Here is a 23,034-nt window from a genome sequence, read left to right as displayed (position 1 = left end):
CCTCCCAATGAATATACTCTGCATATAAGTTAAACAAGCAAGGTGACTATACACAACCTTGACTTACTCCTTTCCCAATTTGAAACCAGGTCATTATTCCATGTTCAGTTCTAACTGTTGCTTCTCGACCTCCACACAGGTTTCTCAGGTGACAGGTAAGGTGTTCTGATATTCCCATCTCTTTAAGAATCTTCCACAGTTTGGTGTGATGCACACAGTCAAAGGCTTTGGCATAATCAACGAAGCAGAAGTAGATGTTTTACTGGAAATATCTTGCTTTCTGTATGATTCAACAAATATTGGCAGTTTGATTTCTGGTTCCTCTGCCTTTTCTAAATCCAGCTTGAATATCTAGAAGTTCTGAGTTCATGTCTGTTGAAGCCTCAGTTCACTTCAGTTCTGTCGGTCAGTCTTGTCCAACTCTTTGCGACCCGATGGACTGCATCACGCCAGGCTTCCCTGTCTGTCACCAACTCCCAGAGTTTACCCAAACTCATGTCCATTGAGTTGGTGATGCCATACAACTATCTATCCGCTGTCGTCACCTTCCCCTCGAGCCTTCAATCATTCCCAGCCTCAGGGTCTTTCCAAATGAGTCATCTCTTCCCATCAGGTAGCCAAAGTACTGGAGTTTCAGCTTCAACATCAGTCCTTCCAATGAACACTCAGGACTGATCTCCTTCAGGATGGACTAGGTGGGTCTCCTTGCAGTCCAAGGGACTCTCAAGAGTCTTCTCCAACACCACAGTTCAAAAGCATCAATTCTTTGGTGCTCAGCTTTCTTTATAGTCCAACTCTCACATTCATACACAGCTACTGGATAAACCATAGCCTTGACTAGATGGATCTTTGTTGGCAAAGTAATGTCTCTGCATTTCAATACACTGTATAGTTTGGTCATAACTTTCCTTCCAAGGAGTAAGTGTCTTTTAATTTCATGGTTGCAGTCACCATCTTCAGTGATTTTGGAGCCCCCCAAAATAAAGTCTGCAACTGTTTCCACTGTTTCCCCTTCTATTTGCCATGAAGTAATGGGACCAGATGCCATGATTTTAGTTTTTTGAATGTTGAGCTTTAAGCCAACTTTTTCACTCTCCTCTTTCACTTTCATCAAGAGGCTCTTTAGTTCCTTGCTTTCTGCCACAAGGGTGGTGTCATCTGCATATCAGGTTACTGATATTTCTCTGGCAATCTTGATTCCAGCTTGTGATTCATCCAGCTCAGTATTTCTCATGATGTACTCTACATATAAGTTAAATAAGCAGGGTGATAATATACAACCTTGACATACTCCTTTCCCAATTTGGAACCAGTCTCTTGTTCCATGTCCAGTTCTAACTGTTATTTCTGACCTGCATACAGATTTCTCAAGAGGCAGGTCAGGTTCGGTATTCCCATCTCTTTCAGAATTTTCCACAGTTTGTGGTGATCCACACAGTCAAAGGGTTTGGCATAGTCAACAAAGCAGAAATAGTTGTTTTTCTGGAACTCTCTTGCTTTTTTGATAATCCAGCAGATGTTGACAATTTGATCTCTGGTTCCTCTGCATTTTCTAAATCCAGCTTGAACATCTGGATGTTCATGGTTCACGTACTGTTGAAGCCTGGCTTGGAGAATTTTGAGCATTATTTTTACTAGCGTGTGAGATGAGTGCAATTGTGCAGTAGTTTGAGCATTCTTTGGTATTACCTTTCTTTGGGATTGGAATGAAAACTGACCTTTCCCAGTCTTGTGGCCACTGCTGAGTTTTCCAAATTTGCTGGCATATTGAGTGCAGCACTTTCACAGCATCATCTCTGAGAATTTGGAATAGCTCAACTGGAATTCCATCACCTCCACTAGCTTTGTTCGTAGTGATGCTTCCTATTTGACTTCATATTCCAGGATGTCCAGCTCTAGGTGAATGATCACACCATCGTGATTATCTGGGTCGTGAAGATTTTTTTTATACAGCTCTTTTGTATATTCTTGCCACCTCTTCTTAATATCTTCTGCTTCTGTTAGGTCCATACCATTTCTGTCCTTTATTGAGCCCATCTTTGCATGAAATGTTCCCTTGGTATCTCTAATTTTCTTGAAGAGATCTCTTGTCTTTCCCATTCTATTGTTTTCCTCTATTTCTTTGCATTGATCGCTGAGGAAGGCTTTCTTCTCTCTCCTTGCTATTCTTTGGAACTCTGCATTCAGATAGGTATATCTTTCCTTTTCTCCTTTGCTTTTCACTTCTCTTCACAGCTATTTGTAAGGCCTCCTCAGACAGCCATTTTGCTTTTTTACATTTCTTTTCCTTGGGGATGGTCTTGATCCCTGTCTCCTGTACAGTGTCACAAACCTCTGTCCATAGTTCATCAGGCACTCTGTCTGACATCTAGTCCCTTAAATCTATTTCTCACTTCTACTGTATAATAGTAAGGGATTTGATTTAGGTCATTTCTGAATGGTTTAGTGGTTTTCCCTACTTTCTTCCATTTAAGTCTTAATTTTATCTTAAGGAGTTCATGACCTGAGCCACAGTCAGGTTCTGGTCTTGTTTTTGCTGACTGTATAGCGGTTCTCCGTCTTTGGCTGCAAAGAATATAATCAATCTGATTATGGTATTGACAATATGGTGATATCCATGTGTAGAGTCTTCTCTTGTGTTGTTGGAAGAGGGTGTTTGCTATGACCAGTACATTCTCTTGGCAAAACTCTGTTAGCCTTTGCCCTGCTTCATTCTGTACTCTAAGGCCAAATTTGCCTGTTACTCCAGATATTTCTTGACTTCCTACTTTTGCATTCCAGTCCCCTATAATGAAAATGACATCTTTTTTGGGTGTTAGTTCTAGAAGGTCTTGTAGTCTTCATAGAACCATTCAACTTCAGCTTCTTTAGCATTACTGGTCGGGGCATAGACTTGGATTACTGTGATATTGAATGTTTGTCTTGGAAATGAACAGAGTTCATTCTGTCATTTTTGAGATTGCATCCAAGTACTGCATTTTGGACTCTTTTGTTGACTATGATGGCTACTCCATTTCTTCTAAGGGGTTCTTGCCCAGGGTAGTAGATATAATGGTCATCTAAGTTAAATTCAACCTTTCCAGTCCATTTTACTTCACTGATTCCTAAAATGTCAACATTCACTTTTGCCATCTCCTGTTTGACCACTTCCAATTTGCCTTTGATTCATAGACCTAACATTCCAGGTTCCTATGCAATGTTGCTCTTTACAGGATCAGATCTTGCTTCTATCACCAGTGACACCCACAACTGGGTGTTGGTTTTTTCTTTGACTCTGTCTCTTCATTCTTTCTGGAGTTATCTCTCCACTCTTCTCCAGTAGCATGTTAGACACCTACTGATCTGGGAAGTTCATCATTCATTGTCTTATCTTTTTGCCTTTTCATATTGTTCAAGGGGTTCTAAAGGCAAGAATACTGAAGTGGTTTGCCATTCCCTTCTCCATGGGACCACATTTTGTCAGAACTCTCCACCATGACCCATCTGTCTTGGGTGGCCCTACATGGCATGGCTCATAGTTTCATTGAGTTAGACAAGGCTGTGGTCCATGTGATTAGATTGGTTAGTTTTCTGTGATTGTGGTTTTCAGTCTGTCTGGCCCTCTGATGGAGAAGGATAAGAGGCTTATGGAAGCTTCCTGATGGGAGAGACTGACTGACAGGGGAACTGGGTCTTGTTCTGATGAACATGGACCGTGTTCAGTAAATCTTTAATCCAATTTTCTGTTGATGAGTGGGGCTGTGTTCCCTTCCTTTTATTTACCTTGGGCCAAACTGTTGTGAAGATAATAAAGATAATGGTGACCTCTTTTGAAAGATCCCATGCATTTACTGATACATTCAGTGCCCCCAGCCCTGCAGCAGGCCATCACCAACCCACACCTCTGCTGGAGACTCCTGGACACTCACAGGCAAGTCTGGGTCAGTCTCTTGTGGGGTCACTGCTCCTTTCTCCTGGGTCCTGGTGCACACGGTTCTGTTTGTGCCCTCAAGGATCTATTTCCCAGTCTTGTGTAAGTTCTGGCAGCTCTATGTGGGGTTAATGGTGACCTCCTCCAAGAGGGCTTCTGCCATACCCAGGTCTGCTACACCCAGAGGCCCTGTCCCTGTAGGAGTCCACTGCCGACTTGTACCTCTATAGGAAATTACCTTGGAGAATTTTGAGCATGTTGAAGCCTAGCTTGGAGAATTTTGAGCATGACCTTGCTAGCATGTGAAATGAGTACAATTATGTGGTAGTTTGACTATTCTTGGGTATTGGCCTTCATTGGGATTGGAATGAAAACTGACCTTTTCCAGTCTTGTGGGTACTGCTGAGTTTTCCAAATTTGCTAGCATATTGCGTGCAGCACTTTACAGCATCATCTTTTAGGATAGCTCAGCTGGAATTTCATCACCTCTACTAGCTTTGTTTGTAGAGATATTTCCTAAGGCCCACTTGATTTTGCACTCCAGAATGTCTGACTCTAGTGAGTGATCACACCATAATGATTATCTCGGTCATTAAGATCTTTTTAATAGACTTCTTTTGTGTGTTCTTGCCATCTTTTCTTTATATCTTCTTCTGTTAGGTCCATTCCATTTCTGTACTATTGTGGCCATCTTTGCTTGAAATATTCTGTTGGTATCTCTAATTTTCTTGAAGAGACCTCAAGGCTTTCCCATTCTATTTATTGTTTTTCTCTAGCTCTTTGCACTGTTCACTTAGGAATGCTTTCTTATATAGCATGTGCATACAGACCTATCTATACTCACCTGGAACTAATGGCAAAGGCAACAGATAAAAGGAGGAAGTGTTGCAGAGGTGGCCCTAATACATTCGTTTTACCAGCACCTCTTGACCAGTTTTGTAAGTAGGGATTGAACAAGACAAACTAGATCTTTTTCTTCATAGACTGATAAGAGTCCTTGGACTTGCTTCTCATGCAGTCCAAAATTTAGGTGTCAAATGAGATGAATCACTAATGGAGATTTCTCAGGGTTGCCAGAGATGGTGGGAAAATACCAGTGAAATTTTGTCACAGAATCTGAAGAAGAGATTGGTTAACTAAGTAAGTTGCTACTAAGAAGAAGCTGAGTTAATAAGTATAAAAGATAAAATGCCATTCTTTGAGTTTGGTAATGTATGTTGCTGATATGTTTGATGAGCAGTTTCAAAGAGCAGTGGTGATGGAAGCGCTCCAGCAATGGTTTATGCAAGTAGAGAGAGAGGATAGAAAGCTGTGTATTGATTTTCCATCAAGAGGATTGATCAGTGGATCAATAACTGGAAAGGCTACGATGCCAAGTTACTGTGTGTGTGAATACATGTGTGTGTTTGTTAGGACATAAGGGAGTGTTTCCATGCTGATGAGAATGGTCATGCAAAGAGGGTGAAGTTAAAGATTCATTAAAGAGTGGAAAACGTCACAGAAAAGGTAGGGCTAGAGAGGGACCCAGAGGATAAATGGAACGCTTGAGTTTTATAATAGCCAGGATTCATCTTCCTTCAAATCTGGAGGCAGGTCAGGGAGGTTAGGAGCAGATTCAGGTTGGTTTGTAGAGCCAGTGCTCGTGGTAGCAGGAGAGGATTTTTGCCCAGTGACTTCCTTTGTCTTTCCTTGAATTATGAGGTTAGCCTATGTTTAGATCTCACCTTCCAAAATCTGAAACAGAGTTATTTCCTAGGAGGTATCTGTAAATTTAATGGGAATATAGTCCATTCCATTCATTCAAAAAAAAAAAAAGTTCTTAAGGGCCTACTGCATTCCACGAGCTGCATTAAGCTCTTCAGATAGAAAATGAATGGGACATATACCTTTTTCCCCCCTCTGATTATGAAGCTCAAGGGTGCAAACATGGTTTAGGAATATATAGTCACAATTTAGGAGATCTTACCTCTTTCTGGGTACTGGATGTGAAAATAAAGTGCACTATGAGCAGGAGACTGATGATATCTTAGTCAAATTCCTTTTGATCACAAGTAAACAATAAACAGCAAATTTGGAAAACTTAGCAGTGGCCACGGGACTGGAAAAGCTGTTTTCATTGCAATCCCAAAGAAAGGCAATGCCAAAGAATGTTCAAACCACCGCCCAATTGAACTCATCCTACACACTAGGAAAGCAATGTTCAAAATTCTCCAAGCCAGGCTTCAATAATACGTGAACTGTGAACTTCCAGATGTTCAAGCTGGATTTAGAAAAGGCAGACGAGCCAGAGATCAAATTGCCAACATCCACTGGATCATAGAAAAAGCAAAAGAATTCCAGAAAAGCATCTACTTCTGCTTTATTGACTATGCCAAAGCCTTTGACTGTGTGGATCATGACAAACTGTGGAAAATTCTTCAAGAGATGGGAATACCAGACCACCTGACCTGCCTCCTGAGAAACCTGTGTGCAGATCGGGAAACACCAGTCAGCCAGGACCTGACACAGCCGTGTCTCTGGAGGGCGGCACTGCCACAGAACTGGGCCTGGCGGTGAGACCTGGTCCAGGCGCCAGTTCGGAGGGAGGTCTGGGCACACGCCCACCACTGTCCACCCTGCTGGGGACATGTCTGTGCACACGGTCTGTGCAGGTCTCCCCAGGGCTCCCTGCCCTCTGCAGACCAGCTCCATGAGGGGGGCGCTCTCGCCGCCTACAGGGCCCCCACCCCCGCCTGCCACCGGCTCGTGCAGGAAACCAGGGGCCTTCCTGGCTGCCGCTGACCTGAGCAGGTCCCGCAAGGGCACATCTGCGGAGGGGCGGCCACTCCAGTGGGCAGGGTTTTGCCTTGGGGAAGTTGTGCTGTGGCTCCTGAGAACTGAGTGCATCCTTGAGAGCATCTTTGACTGCTCCCTGATCATTTTTTAAAAAATTATTTATTTTAATTGGAAGCTAATTATTTTACAATATTGTAGTGGTTTTTGCCATACATTGACATGAATCAGCCACGGGTGTACATGTGTCCGCGATCCTGAGCCCCCTCCCACCTCCTTCCCCATCCCATCCCTGAGGGTCATCCCAGTGCACCAACCCTAGCACCCTGTCTCATGCATTGAACCTGGACTGGCGATCTATTTCACATATGATAATATACATGTTTCAGTGCTATTCTCTCAAATCATCCTACCCTCGCCTTCTCCCACAGAGTCCAAAAGTCTGTTCTTTATATCTGTGTCTCTTTTGCTGTCTCTCATATAGGGTCATCATTACCATCTTTCTAAATTCCATATATATGCATTAATATACTGTATTGGTGTTTTTCTTTCTGACTTACTTCACTCTGTATAATAGGCTCCAGTTTCATCCACCTCATTAGAACTGATTCAAATGCATTCTTTTTAATAGCTGAGTAATATTCCATTGTGCATATGTACCACAGCTTCCTTATCCATTCATTTGCTGATGGACATCTAGGTTGCTTCCACGTCCTAGCTATTGTAAACAGTGCTGCAATGAACATTGGGGTACATGTGTCTCTTTCAGTTCTGGTTTCCTCGGTGTGTATGCCCAGCAATGGGATTGCTGGGTCATATGGTAATTCTATTTCCAGTTTTTTAAGAAATCTGTACACTGTTCTCCATAATGGCTGTACTAGTGTTCATTCCCACCAACAGTGTAAGAGGGTTCCCTTTTCTCCACACCCTCTCCAGCATTTATTGTTTGTAGACTTTTAGACGGCAGCCATTCTGACTGGCGTGAGATGGTACTCCATTGTGGTTTTGATTTGCATTTCTCTGATAATAAATGATGTTGAGCATCTTTTCATGTGTTTGTTAGCCATCTGTATGTTTTCTTTGGAGAAATGTCTGGTTAGTTCTTTGGCCCACTCTTTGATTGGGTTGTTTATTTTTCTGGAATAGAGCTGCAGGAGTTGCCTGTATACTTTTGAGATTAATTCTTTGTCAGTTGCTTCATTTGCTGTTATTTTCTCCCATTCTGAAGGCTGTCTTTTCACCTTGCTTATAGTTTCCTTTGTTGTGCAAAAGCTTTTAAGTTTAATTAAGTCCCATTTGTTTATTTTTGCTTTTATTTTCATTACTCTGGGAGGTGGGTCATAGAGGATCCTGCTGTGATTTATGTCAGAGAGTGTTTTGCCTATGTTTTCTTCTAGGAGTTTTATAATTTACTGGTCTTATGTTTAGATCTATAATCCATTTTGAGTTTATTTTTGTGTATGGTGTTAGAAAGTGTTCTAGTGTCATTCTTTTAAAAGTGGTTGACCAGTTTTCCCAGCACCACTTGTTAAAGAGATTATCTTTTCTCCATTGTATGTCTTGCCTCCTCTGTCAAAGATAAGGTGTCCATAGGTGCATGGATTTATCTCTGGACTTTCTATTTTGTTCCATTGGTCTATATTTCTGTCTTTGTGCCAGTGCCATACTGTCTTGATGACTAGCTTTGTAGGTATAGTCTGAAGTCAGGCAGGTTGATTCCTCCAGTTCCATTCTTCTTTCTCAAGATTGCTTTGGCTATTTGAGATTTTTTGTATTTCCATACAAATTGTGAAATTATTTGTTCTAGTTCTGTGAAAAATACCATTGGTAGTTTGATAGGGATTGCATTGAATCTATAGATTGCTTTGGGTAGTATACTCATTTTCACTATATTGATTCTTCTGATCCATGAACATGGTATATTTCTCCATCTATTTGTGTCATCTTTGATTTCTTTCATCAGTGTTTTATAGTTTTCTATGTATAGGTCTTTTGTTTCTTTAGGTAGATTTATTCCTAAATATTTTATTCTTTTCGTTGCAATGGTGAATGGAATTGTTTCCTTAATTTCTCTTTCTGTTTTCTCATTGTTAGTGTATAGGAATGCAAGGGATTTCTGTGTGTTACCTTTATATTCTGCCACTTTACTATATTCACTGATTAGCTCTAGTAATTTTCTGGTAGTGTCTTTGGGGTTCCCTATGTAGAGGATCATGTCATCTGCAGACAGTAAGAATTTTCTTTCTTCTTTTCCAATCTGGATTCCTTTTATTTCTTTTTCTTCTCTGATTGTTGTGGCTAAAACTTCCAAAACTATGTTGAATAGTAGTGGTGAGAGTGGGCACCCTTGTCTTGTTCCTGACTTTAGGGGAAATGCTTTCAGTTTTTCACCATTGAGGATAATGTTCGGTATGGGTTTATCATATATGGCTTTTACTATGTTGAGGTATGTTCCTTCTATGCCTGCTTTCTGAAGGGTTTTTTTTTTCTTTTAATCACAAATGGATTTTGAATTTTGTCAAAGGCTTTTTCTGCATCTATTGAGATAATCATATAGCTTTTATCTTTCAATCTGTTAATGTGGTGGGTGTATCACTTTTCACTGGGCTCTCACTGTCTTCACCCTCCTTGTGGTTTCAGTAAAGATAAACAAGCATTTACTCCATTGTAACAATTTCTTCCTTGAGACTTGTCACAGAAGTTAATGAAGAAAGGAGTTGATTCCACACATAAAAGACTTCATAAAGCACAATGGCTCTGGCTGGTCCCCGAATGAGCTGCTCAGGATGGAGCTGGCTGTTTCAGACAAACTGCATGGGGACCTTCACAGCAGGATGCCGCTGGACTTTCTGTCCATATTGCACACCCCAGTGGTCCTGCACTCGCCCCACATGAAGGAGCTGAGGCCTCAAAGGGATCCTCCCCTCTATGTAGAATCTCTGACTAGCCAGCTGCAGCTGTGTGTGGTGGGCCATCAGCTGCTGCAGCTCAAGGGTTCCATGCTGGCCTTGGTCATCACCACCTTCAAGCTGGAGAGACTCATGCCAGACAGCTGTATTCCTATACCTGACCTGCTGAAGAAGGCACAGGTTGGTATTATGCAGTGGAATGGTTGCAAAGAGCTTGTAAAACAACAACTGGCAAGCCTTTTCTCATCGTCCTGCATGGACATTTTGTAGCTCACCTGCTGGCGTCTGTGCCTTACCCCAGGACCTTTTACAGCTTAGTGGCAAATCTTGACTTGAACTCCTCTATATTCTAGGCTTTATGGATCCTGTAACAAGAAAGCAAGAAGGCCTTGAAAGAGCAACTGAGAAAACACTCCTGATTCTTCGGAAAAAACAAACAATCAAAAAAGCAAAACAACAACAACAACAAAAAACAAACAAGGGGGCAAAAGGGAAAGGTTAGTTTTATAAGTTAAACTCAAACTCCTGCCTCCCTTGCAATCCTGGGCCTGAGACCAGGGAGAGGGAATAAATGCTCACAGTGCAGCTTACTTTTTCTTCCTTCCTCAGTGAGGAAGGAAGCTGCACTGTGAGGTCAGGGCAGAAGGACCAGGCTGGTGTTGACAGACAAGTTTCTGCTGCTGCACCTGCCAGCAGTGGCTGGGTCCTTCCAGTTTCCCAGGCTTGCACCAAGAGCACGTACAGGCTTCATGTCCCAAGTACTCTGCCCACCTCTGCAGAAACGGGACAGTCTCTCCAGGTAGGTTTACCCTGACTTGGCCAAGATCTAAGTCTTTCCTTTGTAAGGACTTGATTTATAAAGTGTGCTTTATTTCATATACACTAACCAGGTCAAGCTTTAGGCATATTTCTCCTTGATTACTCTTAGCTTATAGGCTTATCTAGAGGAATCTCTGTGTTTAGAAAATGGCACTTTGAGGTAATGCTTGTGTTGGGAAGCCACAGCTCGCAGGGTTTTGGTTGAGAAGAGTGGGCCCTGAGACAGAGCTCCTCCTACTGCAGGGAGGAGCGACCATGGGCATGGCAATGATGGAGAAGCCAGCTGCCTCTGGGATGCAGTGATGCTGGAGCCATTCTCTAGGCAGTGGAGTCTGGCTGACAGTGATGCCAGCTGGGACTATGAAAGTGGTGCTGGGGATGTCAATGACTGAGCCACACACTCAGAGCTCATCTGTGAAGTCCTTCCACAGTGAACAGTTTTCTGTAAATGTGCTAAGCCACGGAAAGGGTGATCTGCTACTAGGTGCAAAGTAGCCAATACTACCTCTACTGTATCAGTGTCTGTACTGAAGTCAGCACAGATCTCTGCCTTCTGCTGAGACAAATTTGCTTGTTGGAGCTTTTGTTCAAATACACTTGACTTCCATTCACACACACACACAAAGCAACAGTTAAAACTGGACATAGAGCAATGGACTGGCTCCAAATTGGGAAAGCAGTACATCAAAGCTGTATAGTGTCACCTTGCTTATTTAACTTATACACAGAGTACATCATGTGAAACACCAGGCTGGGTGAAGCACAAGTTGGAGCCAAGATATCAGGGAATAATACCAAAAACCTCAGATATGCAGACACCACCCTTATGGCAGAAGGCAAAGAGGAACTAAAGAGTCTCTTGATGAAAGTGAAAGAAAAGAGTGAAAAAGCTGGCTTAAAACTCAACGTTCAAAAAACGAAGATCACGGCATCTGGTCCCATCACTTCATGGCAAATAGATAGGAAACAGTGGAAACAGTGACAATCACTGCTGACGGTGACTGCAGCCATGAATTTTTTTGTAATTTTTTTTCATTTATTTTTATTAGTTGGAGGCTAATTACTTTACAATGTTGTAGTGGTTTTTGCCATACATTGACATGAATCAGCCATGGATTTACATGTGTTCCCCATCCTGATCCCCCCTCCCACCTCGCTCTCCATCCCATCCCTCTGGGTCTTCCCAGTGCACCAGCCCTGAGCACTTGTCTCATGCATCCAACCTGGGCTGGTGATCTGTTTCACCCTTGATAGTATACTTGTTTCAATGCTATTCTCTCAGAACATCCCACCCTCACCTTCTCCCACAGAGTCCAAAAGTCTGTTCTGTACATCTGTGTCTCTTTTTCTGTTTTGCATATAGGGTTATCGTTACCATCTTTTTAAATTCCATATATATGCGTTAGTATACTGTATTGGTGTTTATTTTTCTGGCTTACTTCATTCTGTATAATGGGTTCCAGTTTCATCCATCTCATTAGAACTGATTCAAATGAATTCTTTTTAATGGCTGAGTAATATTCCATAGTGTATATGTACCATAGCTTCCTTATCCATTCGTCTGCTGATGGGCATCTAGGTTGCTTCCATGTCCTGGCTATTATAAACAGTGCTGCAATGAATATTGGGGTACACGTGTCTCTTTCAGATCTGGTTTCCTCAGTGTGTATGCCCAGGAGTGGGATTGTTGGGTCATATGGCAGTTCTATTTCCAGTTTTTTAAGAAATTTCCACACTGTTCTCCATAGTGGCTGTACTGGTTTGCATTCCCACCAACAATGTAAGGGGGTTCCCTTTTCTCCACACCCTCTCCAGCATTTATTGCTTATAGACTTTTGGATAGCAGCCATTCTAACTGGTGTGTAAAGGTACTTCACTGAGGATTTGATTTGCATTTCTTTGATAATGAGTGATGTTGAACATCTTTTCATGTGTTTGTTAGCCATCTGTATGTCTTCTTTGGAGAAATGTCTATTTAGATATTTGCCCATTGTTTGATTGGGTCATTTAGTTTTCTGGAGTTGAGCTGGAGGTGTTGCTTGTATATTTTTGAGATTAATCCTTTGTCTGTTGCTTCATTTGCTATTATTTTCTCCCATTCTAAAGGCTGTCTTTGCACCTTGCTTATAGTTTCTTTTGTTGTGTGAGAGCTTTTAAGTTTCATTAGGTCCCATTTGTTTATTTTTGCTTTTATTTCCAATATTCTGGGAGGTGGGTCATAGAGGATCTTGCTGTGATTTATGTCGGAGAGTGATTTGCCTATGTTCTCCTCTAGGAGTTTTGTAGTTTCTGGTCTTACGTTTAGATCTTTAATCCATTTTGAGTTTATTTTTGTGTATGGTGTTAGAAAGTGTTCTAGTGTCATTCTTTTAAAAGTGGTTGACCAGTTTCCCCAGCATCACTTGTTAAAGAGATTGTCTTTTGTCCATTGTATATTCTTGTCTCCTTTGTCAATGATAAGATGTCCGTAGGTACGTGGATTTATCTCTGGGCTTTCTATTTTGTTCCATTGGTCTACATTTCTGTCTTTGTGCCAGTACCATACTGTCTTGATGACTGTGGCTTTGTAGTAGAGCCTGAAGTCAGGCAGGTTGATTCCTCCAGTTCCATTCTTCTTTCTCAAGATTGCTTTGGCTATTCGAGCTTTTTGTATTTCCATACAAATTGTGAAATTATTTGTTCCAGTTCTGTGGAGAATGCTGTTTGTAGCTTGATAGGGATTGCATTGAATGTATATATTGCTTTGGGTAGTATACTCATTTTCACTATATTGATTCTTCCAATCCATGAACACGGTATATTTCTCCATCTATTTGTGTCCTCTTTGATTTCTTTCATCAGTGTTTTATAGTTTTCTACATATAGGTCTTTTGTTTCTTTAGGTAGATATATTCCTAAGTATTTTATTCTTTTCGTTGCAATGGTGAATGGAATTGTTTCCTTAATTTCTCTTTCTGTTTTCTCATTGTTAGTGTACAGGAATGCAAGAGATTTCTGTGTGTTAATTTTATATCCTGCAACTTTACTATATTCATTGATTAGCTCTAGGAATTTTCTGGTAGAGTTTTTAGGGTTTTCTATGTAGAGGATCATGTCATCTGCAGACAGTGAGAGTTTTACTTCTTCTTTTCCAATCTGGATTCCTTTTATTTCTTTTTCTTCTCTGATTGCTATGGCTAAAACTTCCAAAACTATGTTGAATAGTAGTGGTGAGAGTGGGCACCCTTGTCTTGTTCCTGACTTTAGGGGAAATGCTTTCAATTTTTCACCACTGAGGATAATGTTTGCTGTGGGTTTGTCATATATAGCTTTTATTATGTTGAGGTATGTTCCTTCTATTCCTGCTTTCTGGAGAGTTTTTATCATAAATGGATATTGAATTTTGTCAAAGGCTTTTTCTGCATCTATTGAGATAATCATATGGTTTTTATCTTTCAATTTGTTAATGTGGTGTATTACATTGATTGATTTGCAGATATTAAAGAATCCTTGCATCCTTTGGATAAAGTCCACTTAGTCATGATGTATGATCTTTTCAGTATGTTGTTGGATTCTGTTTGCTAGAATTTTGTTAAGGATTTTTGCATCTATGTTCATTAGTGATATTGGCCTGTAGTTTTCTTTTTCTTTCTTTCTTTCTTTCTTTTTTTTTTTTTTTGTGGCTGCAGCCATGAAAGTAAAAGACGGTTGCTCCTTGGAAGAAAAGCTATGACCAACCTAGATAGCATATTACAAAGCAGAGACATTACTTTGCCAACAAAGTTCTGTCTAGTCAAACCTATGGTTTTTCAGTAGTCATGTACAGATGTGAGAGTGATAGCTTAGTGAATGGTGTCGGATTTGTGATCTCCAAAGATTTAGCTTCGGGATCAGGGACCAGGCTTGATCACTCAAGAGCTTTTGTGTAGCAGAGTTTTATTGAGGTGAAAGGGACAAAGGAATCTCCTGACATACACATCAGAAGGGGGATGGAGAAATAGCCCCCTGACTAGTGTTAGCAAGGGAGTAATATACTTTTTAATGAATTATTACAATAAATGAAAAGAACATCTCAAGTTTGTGAAAATTTTACCAGACCCACTCCCACAATTTACATTTTAGGATAACAGGATTAGAACTTAACAATAGAAAGATCCTACCAGACCCACTCCCATAATATACATTTTAAGATATCAGGATTAGTCAGAAGGTTTTCAGGAAGGAGAAACTGTCCTCAAGCAGGATACACTGTTGTTATATAATCCCTAGTACAGAGTTTAAACTGAGCTGTTTGTTGTGTAATCATCAGTTCTGGGCTTAAAGAAAAAAATGTTTCATGTGACTAAGACTAAGGAATGTAGAGGGAAAAAAACTTTTTCCTTTCTTCCTTCTTGAGAGTTCCAGACTCCTATCTCCTCCTCGAGAACACCAGGCCCCTCTCTACTTGGAGAACCCAAACTGTTTATCAACCTGCCTAGGAATTGACTCTCTCATCCCCCTCTTTTCTTTTAGCAGAATCATGTTGCCAAGGGAAAGGGGCATTGTTTTCATTCCATATCTACTTCCTGCTGTGATGGGGCACTGTCCCTAAACTGTTGAGGCAGCATATTCTCCTAACCCTCATATTGAGGGCCTCTGATCCAGGGGCCCCAAGTATTAGCTGGAGGAGGCCGTGGCATTCGTAGGAGCCTGGACATTCATTTGTGACTTAAAAGTTTTGAAACGATTAGAAACAAATCCAGTACACAGTTACAGATGTAAGGCAAAATAGTCATTAAACCAAGACAATGTACAATCAAAGTTAAAAATCACATTATGTCCATAGTTAAAATACAAAGTTTTGCACCAATCCATTTTAGGATTGCTAGATATCATGATTGAAAGAGAGGCATCACACGTGATTGTTGTTGGTGGAGATATTTATAGAGTTGAGGAAAGTCTTTTCCTTGAAATGGAGAAACCCTCCATGGGAAGCCTTCAACTGATGAAGAGGGGAGTGCTGTGCAGACCCAGCAGTAAGACAGAATGTGGAATGCAGTGTAGGAATGAGCCCAGGATAGGAAGGCATTGTCTTGAGGGTCAAACGACAGACTCAGGACTTTTGGAGTCAGCAGAAGCAGGCTCACATAGATTATCAGGCCCATCTGAAAAGTAAAATGTGAAAGCATAGAGGATAAAGACATAAAATGACATTGTTTAGTTTTGGTCAGGGTGCCACTTTTTAACTCAAGTGTGGTGCACCCAGGAATCAATTCCTGGCACCTTGACAGCTGTGGGAGAAGAAAGAATAACCTGATAAGGGCCTTCCCAGAGGGGCTCGAGAGATTGGCCTCCAGACCCCAAAGTCTTTATCAGGACCTCGTGCCTGGCTCAAAGAGTGGCTTGTTTGACTCAGAGGCTGGGTCAGGAGTCACCTCCCAGAGTTTCCATAATGTCTCTTGAAAGGCTGAAAGCTGAGTCACATAGTTAGTTAATTCTAAGGCTTCAGGGTCTATAACAATGTCTGTGCATAAAAAGGGTCTTCCATAGATACATTCAAAGGGGGACAGTCCTTCCTTTTTAGGGGCAGTCTGAACCCTCATTAAAGCTATGGGTAGAACTTTTAGTCAATTGTCCCACATCTCTTAATTTATGCAAATGTCTCTTAATAATGTCATTAGCCTTTTCTACATTTCCTGAAGATTGGGGTTTCCCGGAACAGGGTAAGTGACATTCTATTCTTAGAGCTTTTGGCACCCCTTGAGTTACAGCAGCTTTAAAGGTGGAGCCGTTGTCACTCTGGAGACTCCATGGCAGCGCAAGCCTGGGAATAATGTCATGGATTAAAATTTTTATAACTTCCTTAGCCTGTTCACTATGGCAGGGAAAGACCTCAATCCATCCAGTAAAAGTGTCTACCCAGACCTGTAAGCAAGAAAATCCATTTGTTTTTGGCATATGAGTAAAAGGAACCACAGCCTCATTTATTATTTGTAAATCTTGAACTAGTCTCCATTTATCATTTGACTTTTTCACACCCAAAATAGGAGTGTTGCATGGACTATTACAGGGAATTAATAGCTCCCCTGCTCCTTTAAATTTTCAATGATGGGTTTTAACCCTTCTTTAACCTCGGGCTTTAGTGGGTACTGCTTTGATGTGGAAATAGGTGAGGGTCTTTGAGCTTGATAATGACAGGAACAGCATTTTGTGCTTGACCCACAGTTTTTCCATCAGCCCACACTCTAGGATTTACATTTTGTTCAATTAATGGGAGAGAAAGAGCAGGCTCCATATTCATGAAAACAGAGGTCTGGACCTTGCTCAGTATATCCCTCCCCAGAAGGGGTGAGGGAGACCCCGGCACGATCAGAAACTCGTGAGAAAACAGCACAGAGCCCCAGTTGCAGCTTAAAGGATGACTGAAATAATAGTGTTTGGCTATTAGTGTAATGGCATCCTTCCATTACAGTAGTGGACTGGGAGAAAGTGGACCAAGGGCTTCAGTAAGCACAGAGGAAGTTGCCCTGGTGTCCAAAAGGAAATCAACGGATTGGCCCCCACAGTTATTAATACCCGGGGCTCCTCAGGTGTAATTAGGCCGGAAGCTTAAGTGGGGACCCTCAGACACCTTCAGTCCTGATTGTCCTGAGAGCCCGACCTGGGGCCTGTGCCTCTGGGGGCGGTATCTCCTCCAGTGTGGTCCCTTGCAGACTTGATGGGAAGCCGGCACGGCTTAGATTCCTGAGGGCAACTTCACTTGAGATGCCACTCCTTTCCACAGTGATAACAAGCCCATCCCTTTTCATCAGGGTTCCTCTGGGCATTTTTCTCTTCAGGCTGATTTGTAGCAGTTTTCACAGCTGTCACTAGAACCTGGGCCTTTTCATTGGTTCTTTTCTGTCACTGTTTTTCCCCCTCATATTCTCTACTGTAATATACCATCTGAGCTAGCTGTAGCAGTTTTTTAAAGACTGACCTGGCCCAAACGCCTGTTTTCATAACTTGCAGCAAATATCTGGAGCCAAGTGAGAGATCTATCTTTTAAGGTTATTCCTTCTCTGCACTTTCAAGGTCAACATCAGTAAACTTGTGGAGGGCCTTCTGTAGTCTCCCTAGGAATTTACCAGGAATTTCCTTCTCTCATTGTTCTATCTAAGCCAACTTGGCATAATTCAAAGTCTCAGCGTGAGCTTGCTTAAGCTTGCTTCCTTAAGCTTCCTTCCTTCAAGAATACATCCAGCAAAGTGGTTCTGTTATTGGAACCACTTGGCTCCCAGTAGGAAGCAGGATTATTTCGTGTTTCCTCAAGCCATTCATCTCCAAAAGCAGTAGCTTCCCCAAAACTTGAATTCTCAAGTCAGGAGTCAGTGTCTGTCCCAAGACATACATTACATCTCTCCAAGTAAGCTCATAAAGTAAAGTTAGTCCCATAAAGTCTTCTATGTACTTTTTGGATCCTCTAAATAGTCTTGACCACAATTGGGACTGTTTGAAATTCTACCGAGACTGAGGCAACCCCTCCTGGAAGGGTGCCCTGACTCTCAGCCTGTTCAGTGGGGAGGGAGCCCTGGATACAGGGGCAAAGTAAGAGAATAGGAGGCAGCTGAAGGTTTCACATCCAAATCTGCATCCCTAGGACATAAGTTTGGCATGTCTCACAGAGAGATAAAGAGCAACACATACGGCACTTCTGTCCATTTTTCTTGTTTTCTACAGAACCAGTCTAGTTGTAAAACAGTGTCATAATTGAGAGACCCTTTAACAGGCCATTGTTCCCCGTCTTCCAAAGGATATTGTGGCCATTGAGTGTCTCAGAAGAAGATCAGGCATGTCCTTTTTAAATTCTGAGGATCAAATATATCCCAGTTTTTCAGGACACAATCCAAGGGTGTGAGTCTGGAACTTTGAGTAGCTCCCATCTGTAAGAGAGAAAAAAACAGCGACCAGCACCTTTGCTTCCTTCCGCTGGAGGCATCCTTCCCTGCTCTAGATGGGATTGTAGACAGACTCTCCACTGAAGCTCCCCTTCCCTGGTCGAACTTAGTCTGCTCCTTACAGACGCAGGCACCATACTGGTCCCTCCCAGTTCTACCACCGAGGAGGGGTGGAGATGTACCAGGGGTAGACTTGATGGGATCTGAATTGATTTCTAGTTTCATACCACCATGACCTTTGTTTGATTTGCCTGAGTGGTTTCCTGGAATGTTTCCAAAGCTAGTACTACTAGGGGAAGTGTGCCCGTTCACATTCCTGAGTACAGTCCTGACCTCTGTAGAAGCGATGAATCATTGCCCCATCAGTAAGCCACTGGAGAGTGTTATCTAGTCCGCTAAGAGCTACTTAACTACAAAAGGAAGAAGCCCAATACTCCCAAACTGGGATTCCTGACCTATCTTTTTAGGAACCTCATGCTCTCTAGGAGCGCTTCCGTCCTTGTAGTTTGGAGTCACAGCTACGACAAGGACTCACTAGTTCCACCTAGTTCCTAAACACGCTCCCAACAAGTCCGGGTTTCCATGACTACCAAGCTGGGAGTCCAAGTAATAGTTCATAGTAATGGCATGGATCACAAGTCCCTTGAAAGTCTATGATCCGACAGATTAGGCTAGTAGTTCTAATTCCCCATGCAATTATGGAATGGTCAAAGAGACCAGGAAAAGCTGACCAAGAAAGAAAGTTCAGTCCACACGCTTCTCCCATTTCTGGTCGCTCCCCTCGCAGGAGGGACCTTAGGTGTCTCTTGGCTTTGGCAGGTCAGTATAAACCCCGACAAGGCTCCCCTTTTGGGGGCTGCCTTCAGTCATTACGAGGCACCACAAAACCACAGAGCAGGGCTCATCACTTGCTTCACACAGGGCGTGTCATTCATTCACACAAGCACTCCAAAGAGCCAGTACAGCAGAAAGCGTGCATCCTGAGATATCAGAGGGGCCAGAACTCCGAGTGTTTGTACCTTGTCCTGAGGATCCCGGACAAGCCCCCAAGATGATGGCCTACCCTGAAGAGTGTTGGATTCGTGATCTCCAAAGAAGAAGATTTAACTTTGGGACCAGGGACCAGGGACCAGGGACCAGGGACCAGGGACCAGGCTTGATCACTCAAGAGCTTTTGTGTAGCAGAGTTTTATTAAAGTGAAAAGGGACAGAGAAAACTTCTGACATAGACATCAGAAGGGGGATGGAGAAATAGCCCCCTCACTAGTGTTAGCAAGGGAGTTATATACTTTTTAATTAATTATTACAATAAATCAAAAGAATGTCTCAAGTTTGTGAAAATTTTACCAGACCCACTCCCACAATTTACATTTTAGGATAACGGGATTAGAACTTAACAATAGAAAGATCCTACTAGACCCACTCCCATAATATACCTTTTAAGATATCAGGATTCAGTCAGTTCAGTTCAGTCGCTCAGTCGTGTCCGACTCTTTGCAACCCCATGAATCGCAGCACACCAGGCCTCCCTGTCCATCACCAACTCCCAGAGTTCACCCAAACTCATGTCCATTGAGTCGGTGATGCCATCCAACCATCTCATCCTCTGTCGTCCCCTTCTCCTCCTGCCCTCAATCCCTCCCAGCATCAGGGTCTTTTCCAATGAGTCAACTTTTCGCACAAGGTGGCCAAAGTATTGGAGTTCCAGCTTCAGCATCAGTCCTTCCAATGAACACCCAGGACTGATCTCCTTCAGGATGGACTGGTTGGATCTCCTTGCAGTCCAAGGGACTCTCAAGAGTCTTCTCCAACACCACAGTTCAAAAGCATCAATTTTTTGGCACTCAGCTTTCTTTATAGTCCAACTCTCACATCCATACATGACCACTGGAAAAACCATAGCCTTGACCAGATGGACTTTTGTTGGCAAAGTAATGTCTCTGCTTTTTAATATGCTATCTAGTTTGGTCATAACTTTCCTTCCAAGGAGTAAGCGTCTTTTAATTTCATGGCTGCAGTCACCATCTGCAGTGATTTTGGAGCCCCCAAAAATAAAGTCTGACACTGTTTCCACTGTTTCCCCATCTATTTGCCATGAAGTGATGGGACCAGATGCCATGATCTTAGTTTTCTGAATGTTGAGCTTTAAGCCAACTTTTTCACTCTCCTCTTTCACTTTCATCAAGAGGCTTTTTAGTTCCTCTTCACTTTCTGCAATAAGGGTCATGTCATCTGCATATCTGAGGTTATTGATATTTCTCTCAGCAATCTTGATTCCAGCTTGTGCTTCTTTAGGATTAGTCAGGTTTTCAGGAAGGAGAAACTGTCCTCAAGCAGGATACATTGTTGTTATATAATCCCTAGTACAGAGTTTAAACTGAGTTGTTTGTTGTGTAATCATCAGTTCTGGGCTTAAAGAAAAAAAAAAAAAAAAAATGTTTTATGTGACTAAGACTAAGGAATGTAGAGAAAAAAAAAAAAGTTTGTCCTTTCCTCCTCCTTGAGAATTCCAGACCCCTATCTCCTCCTCAAGAACCCCAGACCCCTCTCTCCTCAGGGATCCTGGACTTCTTATCAACTTGCCTAGGAATTGACTCTCTCAAGAGCTGGCCCATAAAGAAAGCTGAGAATCGAAGAACTGATGCTTTTGAACTGTGGTGTCGGAGAAGATTCTTGAGAGTCCCTTGGATAGCAAGGAGATCCAACCAGTCCATTCTAAAGGAAATCAGTCCTGAATATTCATTGGAAGGACTGATGCTGAAGCTGAAACTCCAGTACTTTGGCACCTGATGTGAAGAACTGACTCATTGGAAAAGACCCTGATACTGAGAAAGATTGAAGGCAGGAGGAGAAGGGGGTGACAGAGGATGAGATGGTTGGATGGTATCACTGACTTAGTGGACATGAGTTTGAGTAGACTCCAGGAGATGGTGATGGACAGGGAGGCCTGGCGCGCTGTGGTCCATGGGGTCACAAAGAGTCAGATACGACTGAATGACTGAACTGAAGTGACAATAACTCAGGTTAATTTAAGCCAGAGAAATGGAAATTATGACGTGTATGTCCAGGGCAGTAGATCAAGCTGTCTACTTCCCTCAATAGAGCAAGAAATCCTGGGGTAGGAAAAGTTCCATCACAGCTAACCTGTGGAAAGAGTCTGATATTCGGGCTATGTTTTCCTTCTTCTATCTTCTTGTCTTCTTTCACTCTGATTTTTGGAGCTTTTCCACAGAAATGGCCACCTTACAGCTTGCAAGTTTATGTTTCCTCTGTTCAAGAGTTAAATGCGAAGTGACCAGCTTTTTCCAAAACACAAATTTTAAATTTTTAGGACAGAGGTTATGAGTGACCCAGCTTCAGATAGGTGTCCATGCCTGGTTCAATCAGTGGCAACTAGAGAGTTTGGGTTATATGATAACAGATCCTATACAGCAGGAGGAAGCAGTTATTAAAGAAAGGTTATCACTGTCAACAGTACATTCTCCCCCAAAAATGTCTACTCCTGGTGGTCTTTGGCTATGTACTTGTGTTTGAAAAATGGACTTCTTGGGATGTTCAAGAGGGAGGGAACATATGTATACCTATGGTTGATTCATGTTGATGTTTGGCAGAAAACAATGAAATTCTGTAAAGCAATTATCCTTCAATTAAAAAATAAATTAAAAATGGACTTCTTGTTGGCATGGTTCATCTCATATTTGCATTGTATTTTGTGCTTTCATAGCAATTTATCACAATAACTTTGTAATTCTTATTATGTTTTGGTTCTTGGAGTTAAAGTCCTACATGGTAGCAGTTTTATGCTACTCTGTGAATTTCTTTCTGTAGAGTTTTAGCTTGCTTTGCATAAGCCTCTAATGTTTCCTTCCAGGGACTTTATAAGTGTCACTGAAGATAAGTGATTACAATCAGTTTATATCAGTAATTGACTGATTTATTTTCCCCTAACAGAAGGGGAAAAACCTTTTTTATCTTGTGTCCCATAAGGTACTATGTCCCCTTTTTGTGAATATAACATTCTGAAAATGTAAAAAATGATAGAAAAGGTACTCTCTACCTGAATTATTCCTGGTGTTTGGATCATCCTAAAATGGAAGACATAATCTCTTATCAAAGAAAAATATAAATTGAGTCATTGTAGTTGTTCATAGATACAGTGTCAGTAAACACTAGATCCAGGTGTAAAACTTGAGGAAAAAGTTCATAAAAGGAAAGTTCTTCTAGTTCAATAGTCAACACTCCGTGATTAGCATCTTCCCCATATAGTTGTTCAGGGAGATATAGATGTACTTAATTCTTCCCTCATACTTCATGACTCCTTTTTCTCCTGCTGTATTCAAGGTAGTATCATTTGAATCCATGTTACCTTGTATTTCTTGAAACTTTTTCCAGGAGAAAGCAGTATTAGGATTAATGTAACAAGGTACCCAAGCTGAAGTAAATATGTCAATACCTTTGAGCAGATAATTGAGTGAAAGAATGGAATCCAGAAATGTATTAAACTGTATATATTTTCTTAACTCAAAATCATTCTAAACATTTTCTTGCTAAAATGAAGGAATGGGTTTGTGTGTAGAGAGAAAGAGAGGAAAAAATATTACTAAATGTTATTATCTTCACAGATTGGAATAGAATGCCTTTAGGTGAATAGAATACCTTTATTTTTTAAGTGCTTTGATAAGTTCATGGGATGAAGATAGGGTCAGTCAAGGAACCCCAAATATCACCA

At 41.7% G+C, this 23,034-nt stretch overlaps 1 pseudogene; it reads left to right on the top strand.

The window, feature by feature from the left end:
* The first annotated feature begins 6,536 nt into the window (after positions 1-6,536).
* LOC110146457 (cyclin-I2 pseudogene) lies at positions 6,537-9,861 on the top strand (annotated as a pseudogene).
* The last annotated feature ends 13,173 nt before the right edge of the window (positions 9,862-23,034 follow it).

Source organism: Odocoileus virginianus, unplaced genomic scaffold (genome assembly GCF_023699985.2).
Source record: "Odocoileus virginianus isolate 20LAN1187 ecotype Illinois unplaced genomic scaffold, Ovbor_1.2 Unplaced_Scaffold_8, whole genome shotgun sequence".
Lineage (NCBI taxonomy): Eukaryota > Metazoa > Chordata > Mammalia > Artiodactyla > Cervidae > Odocoileus > Odocoileus virginianus.
The sequence above is the reverse complement of the archived record's forward strand: the minus strand, read 5'-3'. Positions and strand labels throughout refer to the sequence as shown.